Source organism: Conger conger, chromosome 1, assembly GCF_963514075.1.
Source record: "Conger conger chromosome 1, fConCon1.1, whole genome shotgun sequence".
Lineage (NCBI taxonomy): Eukaryota > Metazoa > Chordata > Actinopteri > Anguilliformes > Congridae > Conger > Conger conger.
The window spans coordinates 13,779,584-13,800,837 of NC_083760.1; positions in this window are offsets into that span (position 1 = coordinate 13,779,584).

Here is a 21,254-nt window from a genome sequence, read left to right on the forward strand (position 1 = left end):
CTCTATCTCACTCTTTCTCTCTCTATCCATCTCTCACTCTTTCTCTCTCTCTTTCTCTTTCTCTTTCGCTTTCTCGCTCTGTCTGCATTAACTTCAATTGGCACTTTGTTTCTAGATATTATGAACTTTTTAGGGTTTTGAATGCATTCAATTTCGTATTTCTGGCTTTGCAAATTGCTGTCCACTTCAATTTTAGCCTTTACGTTTTGCTAATTAGCAAACTGAGTTGTGGAATTATATGTACATTGAATGCATTTTCGTTGTTGTCAAAGCAATGAAAAAAAACATTCCCAGTTTGGTCCACATAAAGTGCTGTTGTGCTAACTGTGTGAAAAGTTTTGAAAAAGTAAACTCAGTATCAAAAAAATATAGTTAGCAATTGTAAAAAAAAAAAGAAAACGGTAAATGCAAAGTCTTGGGATAATGCAATTTTTTGGGGTTTTTGGATCTGTTGAAAAAAATGATATGATGGTTAAAGTGCATACTGTCAGCTTTAATTTCAGGGTATTTACATCGATATTGGTTGAGCCGCATTAGGAAACAAAAATAAAAAATAAAAATAAAAAATAAAAAATTGATATGTAGCATATAGTATATTAAATGTGGCTGACTAATTTATCTAATTGCTTTAGTACAGGCACTATATATATATATATATATATATATATTTTTTTTTTTTGCTATTCAGATCTGCTCTGAGAATAAATGATGTGGTCGTTACCTCTATTTGCATGTTAGGTGATACTCATCTAATGATTTTCAGTTGACAACATAATGCTGACCAGAGCTCTCAACAGGCAAGTGCCAAGATTCTGTTACCCCATTTGGGAGTGTAAGTCAGGACATATGGCCACAGACACCCTGTCTGGAGCCTTTGGTGATTGCTTTCATTGATTAAGATGAATGCCAGGGTGTGTGAAGGACATTTTTACAAATGGAAACTGAACTCAAAGCCATGTATAAATAGTGTGCGGAGGACAGTTTCACACCAAAGTGATTGTCACTTTGGACATTTTGTTGAGGGGTGTCTTTGCAATTGACAACCTTCAAAAAAATAAATCCTGTATTCACACCCACTGGATCACAACAGTTGAAAAAAAGGATTTGAAAGAACTATGTTTTTCTAAATCGTTTTGTGACCCCAGTAAGAATGGTGATCAATTTTGACATGTTATGGTGTATGTCTATGGTTCTTTGCATATCTGAATTCTAAATATTATCCAATAGATTAATAAAAATGCATGTGATCAGGGCTTAAAGCTGTAGAAAAGCCGTAAAAATTATACAATGCATAAGTAGATATGCACTGAGTGAGCACTTTATTAGGAATGTATTAGACTTATTTTTTAGACTTCTACAGCTGTAGCCTATCCACTTAAGAGTTATGATGCATTGTGTGTTCGGAGATGCTCTTCTGCATATCACTGTGGTGATGCGTGGTTATTTGCGTTACTGTCACCTTCCTGTCAGCTTTGACATCTCTCATTAACAAGGCTTTTCTGTCTGCAGAACTGTTGCCCACTGGATGGTTTACAGTTTTCTTGCACCATTCTTTGCAAACTCTAAAGGCTAGTGTGCCAAGAGATCAGCAGTTTCTGAGATACTCACCAACAATCATTTTTAATGCTTACTGTAGTTTTTGAAAGATTAATGTATGATGTTCTCAGTATGCACATACACTACAGTAGTCTGTTAATGTGTTGTTCTTCATGACAACAAACTCCTTTTGACAAAAGTTCTCCTTTAGTAACATATTCCTTTATATCAATATTCTATTCTGGTTCTGTTAACTTGGACCTTATTTGTTACAGAGCTAATGCTATATCAAGACTGCCTTAATTTCTTAAATGTTTGAAATATAGTTTCTTATTATGGCACACCATACAACAAAATGTATCAATGTTTAACCTGCTCCAAAAATATATAGCCAGCTAACATTACATACCATGTGTGTGAATATTCTTATAAGTACATTTAGCTACCTAATGCCAATTATATGACATTTCTATGCTGTTGGAAGAGACCCAGAGCAAATCTGGACATACAGTAAGTGCACTTTGGATTATTTATGTATTTATTTATTTTCATATCACCTACCGCTGAGATTTCTTGCCTTTAAAAACATCATTTGTATCCTTGCCAGCAAGCTATTAAAAGCCCAGACAGATGGAGGACATTATTAAAAATGCCTCCATTCAGCATGCACATTTGTGAAAATACATTGTTGTTCTTCGTATTGATGTCTCTGTATAAAAGCAATGCCTATAAATGATGGCTTCCGTGTGTTTGCAGTGCATCTGTGTATTTCTTTTGTTCGGTTCATAGTTAGTCATTCTAATTTGTCACATATCTGCCATTCATTACTGAGGATTAATGCTCAGGATTTCTGCCGCCTGTCAGTGCTGCTCTTTCAGGGGACGTAATGAAGACAGGGAATTGTGCAAGATATTCACTCTCCACTGCTCTGCCTCACCTCTGGGCAATTACGACTATGTAAATATCACAGAGTGCTCCTAAGCACCCGCCTCTTACTGCACATCGCAGCTGACCTTGCTCTACCCTGGGCTCCTTCACACGAGTTGGGAACTTCATCCTCAATTCAGCTGTGCTGCTCGAGCGCGTGCATTTGACGCCCAAGCATGACCTGCACTCATCTTCCATTTTTCACCTTCACTCAGGCACACTGAAAGGTACAAATGCCCTGTCAACTCCAAAACTGAAGACGTCACCCGCAAACCTGAGAATATTTATTTCTTTTTTTTGTATTTGTTTCAGATTTTTCCCGTTTTCTTCCAATTTAGTAGCCAATTGTACCCCATCTATTCCAATTGCCCATGTGTTAGCTTGGGATATTTCACCCTGTCCAGAATCTTTCATTTCAAATACAATGTGCTGGAGTACAGAGCCAAACACAAAATGTGTCACTGTCCAAATACTTAATGGAACAGCAGAAAGCCTCATTTAAAGATTGTAATGCACAATAACAAAGGTCATAGAAAATTGTCATGCAGTTGATCTTTTATCCGACTAATGAAAGGGTAGATGAGATTGCTATGGAAGTTCACAAGCTTTGGAGTAACCCTCAATTTTCACAGAGTGAGGTTGATGTACTCAAGCTAAGGAGCACTTAAAGCCATCTCTGGCAAACTTTTAGCACTCAAAACTACACTTGATAATTTCTTATCTTATCTTTCTTCACAATGTCTTCTTAATTGGACTCCTTGGAGAATCAATCACAAAGGAATTATTTTCTAATTGAGTGATTTAAACCGGGCACAAATCAGTGTGCAAGGCTAAGAAACCAGCTTAAACGGGTAGTTCAAATAAAGCTTTATTTCCATGTATCGGGTAAGTTTGGTGAGATTTTTTAAAATTTTATAGATAACTTCATAACTTGCAGATCACCGTGATATAACAGACCTCAATTGTACCAATGCTTCGTGCTCAAAGCAAAAATATACATAATTTTATTATTACAAATATGAGACTTTCCAAATATGATATGGTCCTCACAAACATCCACAGACCTTGTTGATCACAGTTTGATTGAAAACTCATGTCTGTACAGCAACTATATATCCACACAAGTTGTGCACCAAAGCAGTGTCAAAATAGTTAAAACAATGTTGACACTGCACACCTGAAATATTATAATATCTGATTATAATAATATAATAATAATATCTGACTACTGCACAATGGATGACGGATGAAAAAAACACCTCAAACAAGCCTCAGCATCTTTTGGTCGTCTAAGGTGAAGGGTCTTCCTGAACAGCAACCTCAACCTCCACACCAAAATACTTGTTTACCGGGCAGTCTGCATCTCACTGCACTTATTGTATGGAGGTGAGGCATGGACCATCTGCAACCACCATCTCAGAAGCCTGGAGGCCTTCCATGTAAGACGCCTTCAGAAGATCATTGGCATCACTTGGAAGGACAAAGTGCCACATACAGATGTGCAGAAATGGGTAGGCAGTTGCAGTGTGGAACCAACCCTGAACCACCATCAATTCAGGTGGCTTGGGCATGTTAACCACAGACACCCACACAAATCCTCTATAGCCAACTAATGTACATCTCAGACCATGCACTGCTGGTGATCAGAAAATAGTGATGTCTGATCAACCCCTCTTCACTGGAAGAACTTGCTTCCTGCTGCAGCTTCTGGCACTCTCAGAAGGAGTGCAATTTATGGAGAACCAGCATGCTCAACATCACATAGCAATGGGTGCAAAGAGGTATGCCCGTAAAGCAACCCTTAGCAGCTCCTGTGTGTGTAGCTATATTCATTAGTGACATGTTGTGTAGACTTGGTAGTAAAAATCAGTTTCCACAAAGGAGAATCATGCATGCCAATCAGTGAGTGAGTGAGGAACAGTCTTCTAACACTTTCAAAATAAGGAAAATAATTTTGTAGTCAAATTGTATGAAAGGAAATAATGTTGAAATACTAATAATTAAATATGATTTTCACCCAAAACCTAAGGAAGGAAAAACAAATTATTTGTGAATACCAAAAACAAGATAATGAAACATGGATACCTTGAATATCAAATGAGCAAAATGGGCAGTTCTGGGGTATTTATTGAGCAAAGTCTGACAGGCAGTGGTCGAACGTTGGCAGACAGAACAGCAGGGATAATCACAGGGACAGGGTCACAAGCACAGTACAAAACATAACCTGAGAATCGTAAACCAAAAGTCCAAACAGAATCTGGTAACAGAAAATCAAACGAACGACAGAAGGATTACCCAGAAGACGAGGTTGGGGTACACGAAACAGGTCAGTACACAAAGCAGACAGGCAACCAACCACTGGAAAGAATGACAGACACACTTTACAATCTGACAAAGACTAAAGCAAACAGGCGGATTAAATACACAGAGTGATTGAACAGAAATGACACACGTGTGAGTCAAGTAAACACATAACAAGTCACAGGTGAACTGAATAACAATATAAATGAAAACTAGGATATGAGGCACAAAAGACAACACAGGAAAGCAGAAAATGCTAGGCAGGGGAATGCAGAGTATGACAAAGAGGCAACAAAGAGACCCTCCGCTATGCAACAAATTGTTTATTCTCTACTTTAAAAAAATCTTAAAGTATCTTGTGCGCAAAAGTTTGTTTCTTAGTTTCTTAGTAAGCCGTGAGCACGACTTAGCTTCCACAATAGGTAATTGCAGGACATGAACTGTATCATTCAGGATGCGCAAGACTTACTCAGTTGTGCTCACAAGTTACTAAGGAGTGAACATGAGTTTGTTTGTAACTTGTGAGCACAACTTAGTAACTTGTGAGCATGACTTAGTAACTCCTGAGCATGAGTTTGTAAGTTGTGCGCATCCTGAATGATACAATTCATGTCCTAGCATCCTGAATGATACAATTATTATCAGTTCATCTAAATATGAAAGCAACAACGCAATTGGCTGTGGCAATGATAACCAATTTTCAACCAATGACCTTGATTTATTGTACAGCTAATCAATGAGTGTTGCTCTGTCAACTGCATATTAGCATTCGTTTTTTTGTTTTTTTTTACATATTTAAAAGATAAAATCCCACAAACTACCTGATGGGATCAGATTGTTGTTTTCCTTTTGTGCTTCAGTTCCTGAGGAGTGCACAGAGGCCGACCCATACTTATCGATTTTTTTGTTGTTGAACTCCACCCCGACTAGATATACTTGGACACAGAAACCACACTGCTGTCCTTCTGTGGCCTCTGTCACTTTGAGGTTTTGAGGAGGAAAAACAGCAGCTGGAATGGGCTGAAACGCTGATTCTCACTGTCTGTCAATATCTGCCTTGACAAGCCTTCCCCTCGCGAAATCTGCAAGGAAACGTGTCGAGCCACAGCACCCTGAGTAATGAAAAGGACAAATGTGCAAAAATAAGTCCTCTTGTGGCCGATACATTTCCCCATAACTCTGATTGCTGTTGCATAGACCCAATTCTAGACTTTGAAGTTTGAGGCAATATTTTGATTCTGATCCAGAACCCGGAGCATGGAGGCAATACTTGGCAACAATGCTGTGCTCTGTAGAAAGACTTCTTCTTGGGCTCAAGCACAGAAGAGCATAGCTGTGAGTCTGTGGCTGAATTCATTTAGACCAGCGTACATATACCAGAGAGCTGCTATGCACACCATGATTACAGTGCTGTATTACATCATAGCTTTTTACTACTATTTAAATGAAAATGAAAATGATTTCAAGGCCCACACCATAAAGACTATGCTCAAATCCCTGACATCAGTCTAGTAATATTAATAATGCAAATAATAATAATAATACAAATAGTAATAATAATATTGATAATATTAATAATCATCATCATCATCATCATCATCAGAGGGAATCTATCTGTAAAATTACAATCTTCTGGAAATCAAAAACTCTCAACCAATCTTCCTTTGTCTTGCCCAATGTAATTTTAAATGAAATCTTATCATACACAATAGATATTAAAATATGTTCCAACAGTGAATATTGCAGCAGACTAAAAGGTTATGAAAGGACAGTAATCATGCAGGCTCAAGCTGGGGATTGTGTTCCCATACCAGCCCAAGAGAGCAGTGTGAGGGCTGTAAGCTTGAACGTTTTATTGGAAGTCTTTTACAGATTTTTTTTTATTTTAATGATGATACTCAAGAGACACAAGTGAAACGTAGATTAATTTGTCTTCAGTGGTGATTTGGATTGCTTGGAACTAAGGAAAGAAGCATAAATTAAGGCTTTATATTCTGCTATTGAAATAGCAGTGTCTGCTACCACAATGTTTCACAGCACTTCAAGCAGTTGCATTGTTATTTCATGTCATTGAAGACAATGGGATGTTAGAACAAAACATACCAAGTGCCAATCAAGTTGCTGATTAAAGACATATCCACAGATTCATCATGTTGATTGGCAACACAGAGCGAATTTGATTGGGAGCATAGTTTTAAACATCCCCGACTCTTTGAACTAAAGACAGAAATTTTGTCAGACTCTGGAATGGCAGTCACCTGGATTTATTAAATGTGCCGAGCTTCTGAGCATGAAGTGCTCCATCTCTCCTTATTTCAGACTAGTCCCTGTGAATAATCCAGGTAGGGATCCTTCTCTATACTCTGAAGCTTCATAGATTGCAATCATCCTGCATTCAGGCCTCTACAAAGCCTACATTTTAAAAGCAAATATATATATTTGTTATCTTTGTCCAAATGTCAATTACATCCTTTTGAAAGTCACCTTTCAACTGTACCAAAATAAATAATATTTATGGCCATGACGTCATTATTACTTATTACTGTTGCCATCGTTACTGTACACAGGGACAAAACTAATGTGATTTGTTATTTCACAAAATGCTAATCATTCAGTGAACCCACTGACATCTATTACCAAATCAGCTTGCAAAACAGCTTGCTACATCACTTTGAAAACAGTGAAAACTGCTTCAAAATAAAGGTCACTGTTTTGGGAGCTATAATTTATAAACAATTAATATTTCAATAGAGCAATGTCATCTGCAAGGGGTCCCATTCAATTCATGTCCAGGTGGCTTGTCATTCAATAATATACGCCACATAACACATCGCATAGCAATTATGTGTCCTCTACCCATGGTTCCTTCTTCCTGTCCAACTGAAACTTCTAAATGTATGGCTGCTGGTGACAATGTCCATCTATTAAAGACACTGCTGATGATGCCTGACACTGCCTGTACTCCACAACAGCAAGCTTCCATTTTCCAGCTTTTAGTGGCGTGTTGTGTAATCGAGCGAACGTGTAATGCATTTAGAATCGCTGGACAGGGCATGCGGCGCACTAACACACAGGCCTCAGGCGGCCCAGACACCTCTTGTTTTCCGTTATATTTCGGCCAATGGATGTCACCGATATCACGGAGGACACATTGCAGGACCCGAGGCAACGCCGAAAAGAACAGAATGTTCCGGAGCCGGGGAACGTGGGTGCGGCACAAAGAGTACGGGAGAAAAAGGGGAGCAGTTGGCGGGCAAGCTGTTCTCAACAAAGAGAGTTAAATGATAACAGCAGTAAGTTAGCAAGCAGCTCTGAGGTTTAATTGTGACCACCAGTAAGAGAAAGAAGCTTTAATGAATTTGGCCTTATTCTTTGCACACTGAGAGGAGACTGCTGTTGCGTGGCAGACTGCAGGGGAACGAACGACCTGTGTGCAAGCTCTGTCAGGTGCAAAAGCAATAGGATGAACTGGAAGCACTGCAAAAGCATACAGAAATAGACAACTAGCGCTCTGCACTACCGATTCTTCACAGATTGCTGTTGGTCGCCTGTGCTCTCTGCCTAAAGCGTCATGTACGACTGTTTATGATTGTTCCAGGATAAGAGTGTCTTCTAAATGCATTAAATAGAAATGAAATGTAAAAAAGAGGAGTCTAAAATCTCAACATTGAACCAGTTTCATTGGTATGCTTCAAGCTAAAAAAAAGAGGAAAACATTGAGTGTGCTGTCAGTTTATAGGTATGGTCCAGGTGTTCTCTATTTCAAGATAATAGGTCAGAAGTGGTGTACTGCTTGAATCTATCCCTCTCATTCCTTCCGCACTATTGGAGGTGAGTGTAGAAGCAGTCAGTCAACATCAGTGCTGACATGAGATGCTGGCGGGTAGTGGGGTCCCTGCCAATTGCTCCATTCTCCCAGAAAGCATCAGGATAAGCTGCTGAGAGGCCTTTATCTGTGCTAGCACTGCCTGCATTCACCAACAGTGCTTGTCAAAAATAGGGACCAAGTGAAATCGCACCATGTAACACTCAATAGTCTTACAAATTTAAAAACTTTTTTTTTTCAAAATAAAGTGATGTGAGGGCTTATGAAAAAACAGTGGATGTTATTGGGGAAAGCATATACTATGAGTGTAGCATGCGCTTACTGAACACTTTATTAGGTCGACCTGTACACCAGCTTGTCAATCATGTGGCAGCAACTAAATGCATAAAAGCATGCAGATATGGTCAAGAGGTTCAGCTGTTTTTCTGACCAAATGTCTGAATTGGAAAGAAATTGATCAGAAACTGATCTCCTGGGATTTTCATGGACAACAGTCTCTAGAGATTGCAGAGAATGGTGCAAAAAAACTCACTCCCAAAGAGCAGCAGTTCTTTGGGAAAATGACTTGTTAATAAGAGAGGTCAGAGGAGAAGGGCCAAACCACACATTACAACAGTTGTATACAGAAGAATAAGTCTACTAAATACCTAATAAAGTGCTCACTGAGTGTATATTTGTTAGGATGTGTGTGTGTGTGTGTGTGTGTGTGTGTGTGTGTGTGTGTGTGTGTGTGTGTGTGTGTGTGTTTAAGTATGCTACACGCAGGCTAGTCATAACTGTTGTAATTGCCTCTGGGGTGCCCTGTGTGGTAAACAGAATATATGAACTTGCATTAACCTCTGTGAGCTCAGAAATCGTAAATAAATATGTTTAAGAATCCACATTGATTGGCTTAGGTCAGAAAATATGTGTTTTGTCTTTAAATACTTATTGATTCCCTGTGAAAATACATCTATTACATTGACCTGGGAATCATTTAATAGTCAAATTTTGGCACAGTGTCAAATTTATTAGACAGAAATAAGTTGCAGAGGGAAAAGGGTGCAGTGGTAAGAGCATTAAAATGACTATAGGGAGGCCATAAGTAACCCAAGGATCACAGTTTAGGAATTCCAGATTGGTTGCATCTTGATCTCAAAAAGAACCATAAAATGACACCTCCGTACCAACAAACAATTTGAAAGAAAGATTCGAAAGACAGCTCCTTACTAAGCACAATAAACAAAACCAAGTTTCCAAACCTCACTGGAATTATAACAGGAAGCGAGTGGTATGGTCAGATGAAAAACATTTTGGCATTATTTTACATTATTTTATTTTTTTATATATATATTTCTTATTTGTCCTGGTTCTTTTTGATGCTCACGCCCTTGTCCAGTTTTGATGTACAGTTTTTATGCAAGGCCAGCCAACCATGTTCCTGTAGAGCTACTGTATCTACCATTATGTATGTTTTCATTTCAAACATAATTTAGCATACATTATTCCTTTAATTAGCAGCTGAATGAGACCTCTAGCTGTTGAGTAAAGTGCATTTTGTCTGGAGTGAAAACATACAGGAAGGTAGATCTCCAGGAATGGTTGGCCAGCCCTGGTTAATGCATTAGAATGCATTAATGATCCTCAGATCCGACAGAGGAGGTTTAGGTTAGCTGCAGCTCCAGACCAGAGCACATAATGGAGCCAGAGAGAAGAGAATCAGGGCTATAATGTTGGTGATATTTCATATGTGATATGTGTGTTAGTAAATGGTAGAGAAAGGAAAAATAAATAAATACAGCAAGCAAGATGTAGAGTTTGATATGCTTTTGTGGGATATTATTATTTTGTATCTGTTATTTTATCCAGGGGAGGTCCATAGAGAACATGTTTCTGTTTTACCGGGCCACCCTGGGAGAAATGCCAGAGAGGACTGTTGCAAGTATGGAGAGTGAGAGAGAGAACAGGGATAAAGCCACTGAAGTGTTTTTTTTTTTTTTTGGTTAAGTGCTTTGCTCAAGGGCCCAACGGAAGAGTTTCTCCTTTTTTAAAATTAGGGACCCAACTTCATTTCTCCAGATGCAAGTCAGCACACCCTTGTGCCAACGGGCCTCAAACCAGCAACTCTGCAGTTGCCAGTCAAGCAGCCTACCACGAGACTCCCCTGCCACTCTGTAGCTGAAATTACTGATATAATGTAGCAGGCTGAAATTACTGACATATTTCTTTCTTCACTTCTTGGATTCTACAAAGGTAAATGTCAGACAGACCTAAGCATATCAACATTTTTCCTGAACAAAAAAATCAATATGTTATTGAAAGCATTTGTGTGAATGTGTGCCTGCCTATATGTGTGTGTGTGTGTGTGTGTGTGTGTGTGTGGGTGTGTGTGTGCGTGTGTGTGTGTATGTGTGGGTGTTAGTGTGTGCATATGGTGACTTGTAAAAGTATTCAGACCCTTAATCAATTCTCACATTTGATGCTTTGATATATCGTTCTGTGAGATGTTTTATATAAATACTCAAAATGAATTTTTTATGCTTTGTTATGTTATGTCATGTTATGTTTCTTCACACTGTTGCCTCACAGTAAGAAGGTCCCTGGTTCGACTCTTTCTGTGTGGAGTTTGCATGTTCTCCTCGTGTCCATGTGGGTTTCCTCCGGGTATTACGGTTTCCTGCCACAGTTCAAAGACATGCAGGCTAGGCTAACTGGAGAGTGGAAATTGCCGTTAGGTATGAGTGTGTGAGTGAATGATGTGTGTACCCTGCAATGGATTGCCGACCTGCCCAGGGTGTATCCCTGCCCTTCGCCCAATGCATGCTGGGATTGGCTCCAGCCTCCCTGTGACCCTGACCAAGAATAAGTGGGTTAGATACAGATGGATGGATGGTAAGCTTGCCTAGAAAAAAACCATCCCTTAAAACTATAAAAACCTCTCTTCTCTGAAAGCTCCAAGTTTGCTCAGATAAAAATAATTACTAAGACACAATTGCTTTACCATTGACCTCTACCTGTGAACCATTAAGGTAACTGTCATATCTTCTGGATAAAAATCACGCTCTGTTTAAGGATCATTGGTCAGGCTGCGAAAAGTGAGAAAATGAAGACTAAAGAGCATTCTGGAAAATCTTTGAAATACTAATCCAGATACAAATATAGCTGAATAGCAGCAATACATGTGGTCCAAGCACACAGTGCAATGCAGGAGAAGGCCAATGAAGGTTAAACCAATGATGGAGATACAGCATCCCTTAGTGCCTCCTTGGCCCAGTGATGACTTGCAATTCAGACTTAGCATTGCATGCTAATTTTCATACGAAAATATGATCATTTCACCATCTTTCAACTTCACAATTTAGATAGCCACTTGCTCTTGTACCAAATGGTGTCTTGATCGGACATAAGCTTCATGACAAGAAGATTTTTAAGTATTATTATTTACAGGCTAACAATGCTAAAATGCTAAAGCTCAACCCAGGCAAGACTGAAATGATATTCATCCCTGCTAAAATCTCTCCCCATCTGGATCTCTCCATTTCCCTCGGGGATACCACACTCACGCCGTCACCCAGTGCAAGGAACCTCGGCGTGGTGATGGACAGCAGACTGTCCCTTTCCGAGAACATTTCAGCGGTGACCCGGTCTTGCAGGTTCTTCCTATACAACATACGGAGAATCCGCCCCTTTCTCACCCCCTACTCGACCCAGCTCCTGGTCCAAGCGATGGTTCTGTCCCGCCTAGACTACTGCAATTCCCTCTTGGCTGGCCTCCCAGCGTCCGCCATCAGACCCCTCCAACTCATCCAGAATGCAGCAGCTCGTCTGGTCTTCAACCTTCCCAAATACTCACACGTCACCCCCCTGCTTACTTCCCTCCACTGGCTGCCTGTCATGGCTCGCATCAAATTCAAAACATTGGTGCTAGCCTTCCCCAGCTTATCTACAAAAAATCAGACCCTACACCCCTGCCAGACCTCTTCGTTCAGCCTCCACGGGCCGCTTGGCACCTCCCCCTCTCCGAACCTCCACCTCACGCTCACGACTACTGTCTGTTCTGGCTCCACGGTGGTGGAACGAACTCCCCGTTGAGGTCAGAATGGTAGAATCTCTCCCCACCTTCAAGCGCAAGCTGAAGACACACCTCTTCAAGCAGCACCTCTCCCCGTCCCTCCCTACCTCCCTGTGAACCTTAATTGTTGTCTCTGTGATGTGCTTTGTGTATCGGTATTTTTAGTTGGCTAGGTAAGCAGTGTTTGGATAGTTCACTTTGGTCACTTTTGCTCTGTTTGTTTGTTTATTTGTTCTCAAAAAAAAAAAGAGAAAAAAGGCCCTCGTCTTTGTTGTACAGGTAGCAGTTGAAGTTGTACTTCCCTCTAGGGTCTTTCAGCGAACTTATCCCTGGTTATGGGTATGCACTTTGTTGTACGTCGCTCTGGATAAGAGCATCTGCCAAATGCCAATAATGTAATGTAATGTAATGTAATGTAATGTAATGTAAAAAAATGACCAATTCTTTTATAGATAAAACCTACTATTTCCAAACTACGTAATTTTACTAATTATATATATCACTTTGATTTCAGATGTTATTGTTTAACATCTTTGATCTAATTGTTTTTTCAATGTGAACACAGAATATTGGGAAACAATAACTTACATAATATAAAGCGACATATCCATTTCACTAATCTACAGAAATGTCTCTGAAGTAGCTTCAGTGAGATGCTTATTCCACTGACAATAGAACAAACTGTTCTCATACAGTATAGCTACAGTTTATGAGGTATTTAGATATCAGACACATTGGGATTCTGGGATTGCAGTAAATTGGTTATGTTTATAAAATATAGGTTTACTTTAATCCAATGTTGCTGGTTACATTAATTTGTGTCAGGGTCATGTTCATACAGGCTACTGTATGGCAACAATAACCTGCACAAACATGAACCTGGCATTGTGGTTCACGTCCAGAAACTTACAAACCATGCTTGAAACTTACAAGCTATTTTGTAGGGCTGACCGTGTGTAAGATATATGATTGGCTATGAGAACGTTTGTGGGCAATAGTCAACGTCAACTTTAATGACAGCAAAGCAGATAGACTGTCCCAATTTCCTTCACTCCCCCTCGTTCTCTCCTTTTCTCCACTCGCTAACTCAGCTCCTTTGCTTTGTAGTAGAGGAGAGGTAGTGGGAGATGGAGTTAATGGGATGCACCCCCTGCCTAGAAGACCATCCTTTAAAACTCAGCATAAAAGCAAGAAGGAGACTTGCGAGGGAAGCCATGGAGAGGCTAACAATCATTTAGTTCAGTGGCTGAAAGTGATTAAAAGGTGTCCCAGTCAACAATATCAAGCTCTGCATAAAGCTGCCCTGTATGGGAGGATGGCCAGAAAGAGGCCATTACTCAAAAATAATATTCTGAAAGCTGAAGTTTGCCAAAAATTATGAGTGACCCAGCTGAGATCAGGTTTTTTGGCCAGACGCGACCAAGATAGAGTCCATTAGCCAAATTCTGAAGCATGCTGCAAACCTGACACAGCCTTTGCCTCAAGGAACACCATCCCTGCAGTGAAGTATGGTGGTGGCAGCAACATGCTGTGGGAATTGCTTTTATTCAGCAGGGACTGAGCGTCTTGTTACACCTGAAGGAAGAATGGATGGAGCAAATTACAGGGAAATACCGCATAGGAACCTGCTTTAGTCTGCTAAAAACTAAAACTCAGGAGAAAGGTCACCTTTTAGCAGGACGCTGATCCAAAGCACAAGGCCAAAGCAAATGTGGAGTGGCTCAAGAACAAGATGGGGAATGTTCTGCAGTATTTCAGTCACAATATAGTTTATTATTTTGTATATAATAATGGTACAATTAGCGTTATGTGTTGTATCACCATACAGAGTTTGTGCTATGTACTGGAGGAGAATATGTAGAATATATTAGTGAATGTTAAACATGTAGTGCTGCTTTCCATTTCAAACAGCAGTTAGTAACATAGAGTAATAAAGGCCCAATCTAAACAATTCTGCATCCAGGGCTAAAACAACCACATTTTTTTCTGAAATCAAATAATAAAATAAAGCAGGCATGTTGCCATCACTGTATGGGATCAAACTGTTAAACAGCTTGCAAATAGTGTTCTTTTTTCTTTTTTCTTTTTTTGGTCAACAACAATTTTCTGTCCTCTTAATTGACAGGGAATAAAGAAAAATGCTCACTTCAGACTTAAGTGGTGATTTTTCTATTTCAATGGGTCTGTTTGCACTGGCTATGAGTTCTGCACAGACATGGCATCTTGTTGAATTAATGAGCGAGCTCTCGCAATTATTTTAGTCACATGGCACTTAAGAGTTTCCACTTTTCACTGCCAGGTTTATTGGGCTTCTTCTGCAGGCCTTTGCATATGCTACAAGGAAACTGTTTACTTCTTAAACTAAAAGTAATTTTGTAATCTGATAAACAACTGACAAAAAGAACCTACCAACAAAAGTTACAAAAGAAAAATATTGTAAAGCTCCAAACTTTTTGACCTAAAATGCAACCCTTATGGAGGTGTGTATAACACCTTGGTTTTCATATCCACATAAACTTTTGTTTTCTTCTTACTTCTTATTTTTTGTGAGTATGGCTGGATTTTTTTCTCATTAGCCCAAACAAAAAACTATTCCGGTGTTCTTTTTGAAATTTTATATAGGTACCATGTCGTTATTGCAAAACTGAAAAATATTAAAGATAGTTTCCATTGCTTTTCAAGCATGTTTTTTGTGCAAAATTCTCGCTCCATCTCATCTACATGGTGGAAAATAACCAACCCTAATGAAGCCCTAACAGGTAGAGTGCTTTTGATTTGCTTTCTGATACTCAACTGAGATAATGTAAGTGTGGGACACCTCTCATCTTCTAAAGTGTGTTTAAGCTTATTTGATCGCTTCACAGATATTTCTGCTAATCCTGTAAAAATGAAACAGTGGATATAATGCTTTGAAGATTAAAATGGAAATTGAGAAGTTACAGCATAATGGGTGAGTTTACTGGAATTGTGTGTTAAGCATAAGGGCCTTGATTTAAATGTGGAAAGGCCATCTCTGAACTATTTTGGACACGAGTGACTCAATAAAGACTCACTGCAGGATTAGTATCTAACCATGCGCTTGTAAATTGAGATCCATACGTTATACTGCAGTTCAAGTTATATGTTGACATGTACAGACAGAGCAACAGACAATGATAAAGATGTCATTGCTGTTTATACGAAATATCTCAATTAAGATTCCAGTGGGGGATCTGCACTGAATGATAATGGCGCACACTTTGCAGTTCAAGGAATCACAATGCCCACACCTTTATAATGACCTACCACACGACAGGGATGATTAATTGCATACAGACCCAACCAGAAGGCTCTTATCAGAGGAGAATGCTCATTTCAGATAGAAAGCGTGTTAGCTGTGACATTTAACTGGTGAAGTACACTGATGGTAGGAGCTCGATATTTGCTTTGCATGTTGATGAAATTATTCCCAAGCTCATTGCCAGACCTCTACAGATTAATCTCTGTCCTAATATAAGGACAATGTCTTCCACTTCATTTTTAAACGAACGCTTTTCGATACATTATGCAGCGACCAATACTGGAGATTCAATACATCAGTATGATTTATTACGTAAACTGCAGTTAGACACAAATTTGGTTTAACCATCTAAAGCGCGACACAAATTCTAATTAAAACCTAGAAATCGCTGCATTATATGCTATTTAACCTGTCACACTGCAGAAGGGAAGTGATTATCATCCATTTATTTCACTTACAGTGCATACATAGTATAACATGTCATTAACTGGGATGCGTCAGCCCCATAATGTTTAATCCTTGATGGGTTTTTGAAGCATTATTTCCCCAGTACCTCTGAATCAATGTCATCAGTCACTATAATTCCTCTTTGAAGGTGGATTGTTATGTTACAAGACATAGACATAGCAACACAATATTAAATGTAACATGTTGTTTGTTATTTCAGACATATCAGTATTCATGTGTGGTTGTAGCACAATGGTTATAGTGTTGTGAACAGTGACAATACACAAAAAACGAATAAGAGCAATTCAACAAAACTGTTGCTAAAAGATAAAAACCTGAAAAACAATGCTGTAAAATTGTGCCTTCAGTAAATTTGGATGTGAATGAGTTCAGCCTGCTGCAGATGAACCACGTGGCAGTATTCTGAAGAAATAGCTTCACTTTCGGATGTTCATTTTGCAGGTTTGTGCACTGAAGGTTGGATTTCGGTAATTAAACTTACAGTACTTTGTTACTTTGAATTTCATTATGCGGTAAGACCTAGAGATGCAGCACTTTGCAGTTGAAATGACTGGAGTTTCTGTGGACTAATTCTGTCAGCCCCAGGGTTTTCCGCTTCGTTGGTATGGTTGGTTGAAGCCATACAGTAAAGCAATGTGGTTTAGCACTAGAAGCAAGGCTTAATAAATTACCATTGACATTTTCTTCAGTTTGTTCTTCAGAAAAGTTCGCAAGCGGATAAAATGGTTGCATCGTTACATGCATGTCACATTCCGTGCCATTTTTCCTTGTTGTCTATGTGCTTTCTGTGCTCTTGCCCCAGTCCTTGTTTTCCCTTTCACCCTCCACACCATACATGTATTTCCTACCTGTTAATTGCCTCACCTGCTTCTCACTGTCTTTCATCAGTGTTGCTTAAAAGCCTGCCTGTGTCTGTTTGTCTTTGCTAGTTATTTTTGTTTTCTCGCTTATATACTCCCCTAAGTTATAGCCTCTGTTTCCCTGCCCTTATTACCTCCCTGTTCCTATGCCTGTCTGTTTCCTTGTTTCCCGACTCCCTTTATGTACCCCGACTTCTGATTTTTGGATTTCCGTTCTGTTCTGTTGTGAATCATCTGTTACCGAACTTTGCCTGGATTTTTGATTTAGATTCTTGGATTGCGTTTCTGTACCATTGCCTGTTGGGACTGCCTACCTGTGTTTGGACCTTGTTTGTTACATGACTACGAACTTGTTTATCCTTAGCGTATCTGTTCACCTATTCTTGACCGCTTCTGCCATTTCACTTCATCATTGAGTCTGTGATTGATTCTTCTGTCCACGACCCTGACAATGCATGGATCTGTTATTGTATCTGAGATTAGTTCATAAATCCATCACAATCTTAATTTACAAGCACATGCACATTTTTGAAGTTGGTTAGAATTAACTCCATATTTGTAAAATCTCTCCTACCAAAGCAATTTCCAGTGGCTTTGGAAACTAATGAAATAAGAACGTCTCTGAAATCAGACACAAATTATGCTAAATGAGAACCAGCTGAGGATGAACTTCACTGTATGAACATGAAGTACAAGGCCACAGCAGAACTTGCTGTCAGGTAGATCAACCATAACAAATCTGACACAAGAGAGGTTAACTAGAAGTGGTCTGGCCTGAAGCTGGATCAATGAACTTTAACTAAAAAGCATTCACACACAGTGTGGAACAGGATGAGAGAGCAGTCTGAATTTCATTGGGGAAATGTCAGTGTCTGGTATTATAACATATGGTCACACTGATGACGGTCTTATAGCTGAGGTATTATTTGTTTTGTTTGCTGTATGAGTTCTCTTTTTATAGGTGGCCATCATCATATTTGTTAAAAAGGGCCCTCAGACATACAACAACACCTACTTAAATGTTTTATTGATCCATTCATGTGGCCTAATATGTAAATGCTAATTATTTCACAATTTGTCAGAGGGGTTCCTATTAACTGTTAATATAAAGAACTGTTAATATAAACATGGTTTAAAAATGCTGTGTGTCTTATTAAAAACGTCATCACTTTGCTTTGCTCACTCAACATTAGGTAATGAGCTACGCACATTTCTTTAATTATCATAAATTACTCTTGAAACAAGCTGCCATGTTGGCTGTGTATGTTCAGGCAGTAAAATTATCAATTGTTATAAAATGCTATTTTATGACTGCTTGGGGATGTGCATGCAGAAGATCAAAAGAAATCCTAATTACTTGTTATTGATTTTTGTATTTTTATTTAGCAGTATTCATCATAAATCCACTATGTGTTAAAAGGATGTCTTTGATATAGTATAGATTTTCCACTTGTTTAATTATCTAGTCATTGCACTGTATAAATAATCTTTTTTTGGGGGGGCGTTTCAACAACAACTCATTATGTCAAGCCTTTTTGTTGTACCTAATGCAATACTCTTTAAATAATAATCCCCTTATGAATTCAGCTCTCTTGGTTATTGAAATGGACACAGTACTGATTTGAATCGACTGGAAAACAGAGTTGCCAAAAACATAGGGTGCCAGTTACTGGGTAAAGCCCTGTCTGCCTTCACCATCCATGTGGTGTAAGGGTCAGAGTGTGGGTCACTTATCATCTGTCTTTTCTGGCACAAAGCAGTCCTGGAGATTCCCCACAGACCTGGAGCATGGGAACAGTGCCACAGGTGAGAGATCAAGCAGCTGTCATTTCAAGGGATCGCAATTCTACTTCTTAATGTAAGCTTACATTTTACAAGCCTCACTACTGAATGTATATACTTATGCTTTTTTGGTAATGTTTAGTAATATCTTAACATCATCATTATTATTATTATTATTATTATTATTATTATTATTATTATTATTAGTATTATAGTAGCAGTAGTAGTAGTAGTAGTAGTAGTAGAAGTAGCATGTCTTTATTTATTGTATTATTTGCATTTATTATCAAGGATTGTGCATATTAAATAAAATGTGAGAGTGTACCAATAAAATTCCTATTTGATCAGGTGATAGTTAAAACTGAGTTCCTGGGAAGATATAGCAGGAGCTGACTGATGAGGTCCGATGAGGATTTATTTCCCTATACTGTAAAGTGGTCCATTACATTCCTTTCCCCAATAAAAATGTATCAACAGACTTGAATCAAAAACTATTGGCAAATTTGTTCTGTATATTGCATGCTGATTAAAACACATTTTGGGTATGAAATTAAAGAGATGGAACATATCCCTTCAAAGGCAAGCAATTTATTAATTCCCGTTCACGCCGTGGTGGAGAGGGCTATAGGACTCATTAGTTTTATGGTTGTGTTTTTGCCTGGTCACCCCAAAGGCATCAATGGCACCTCAGAAACCATTAGTTGAAGCAGCACAGTAATTTGAAACTGCCTGGGCAGACTGATGGCTTCGGAGCAAATATGTGTTCCTTCTTTAATTAGCATTTTTCAAACATCAGTACACTTTTAATTCTCCCAAGATTAAACTTCTTCCACATGTATTATTAATGTATGTTTTCCCCCCTTTGAAAGTCCAGGAGGTATTCAAGGCTGTGTGATTGAATTCTGGATGGATATTATGTTGATTCCTGGGGCAAGCCCTCCCCTTGAACAGAACTAATTACATGGACATATTTTGTATGTAAAATGTTCAATCTAAAAATCTTGAAATAAAGATATCATGCTATATCTTCTCATCTGGTATTGTTGGTATGGATGGGCCTGTAATAGCACCATTCCTCATTCCTTATTTCTTGCAGTAAACATAGTTGAAACACAGGTTGACACATACTGTACAGGATAAAGATATAAATGAGAAGTTAAATATACACGTACAGATGAGTTAAATATACATGTACAGTAGTCTATAATTGATATATTTGCCCTTTGTACGTATTATTAATGTTTTTTTTTTTTGCTGAACTCCACATTTGAATACAGCAATTAATGGTGAAAGAGAATGACTTGTACTTAGATGCAGTTTTTATATTATATTGCTCTTGTAAACATGCCTCTTCTACTTTACTTCTACTTTATGACTTGCCATAGCTTCTCTGACGGATACATTGTGAACTAGACTCGACCTTGCTGTGGAGAACTGATACTTCATGAGAATTGTGCCTTATCTGACCTGGGTTATGTAGTTGTTCCAACACCTTTCAGTTTGCACTTATTTTTTGTCACTTTGGATAAAAATGTCTGCCAAATAAAATATAATGTAAGGTAATGTGATACGTATATGTATTTATATGGGATTGTTATTCTCATATAAATGATTACAGAAATAATATATTTTGGGTTTTTTTTCTGAAAAGATTTATGTTTACTTGTGTGGGCATTTATAATTGACTCAATGCGCTTGTTGCTCTTTACATAGCACAGGTGGGTCATTTGTGGGTAGTGGGTAGCTTCCCGATAGCGGAAAATGCACAACATAGGTACTTCACACAGAATTACAAGACAGCTCTTAAAGGTTTCACATGCGTTTCCCAAAACATGACATGAGGATAATTTCACAGGGGTAACTCTAAAGAGTACTTCAGTTTCAGGTATATTTACAATATGGAATCAAAATGATATGAAGACATTTATGCTAACAAATTGCTCTTCAGCATAATTGAAACTAAACATTCAGCTGCCCAATTTACTGAGGTAATTTGAATGGCCTTTTAAATAAACAAAAAAAAATTTTCAGAAGCTGTAAAACATAAGATAACAAAACTGCTCATGTCTGAAAAACGCACATGTGTGGTTGGGTCGGGGACATAATTTGGGAACTGCATGTTTAGATTTGAGGTTTATGGGTAATTGATAGATTGTCCTCTATTAGTATGAAGGCTGAAAGGGATTTAACATGGCTCACACAATACTTTCTACTAGTGGAAAC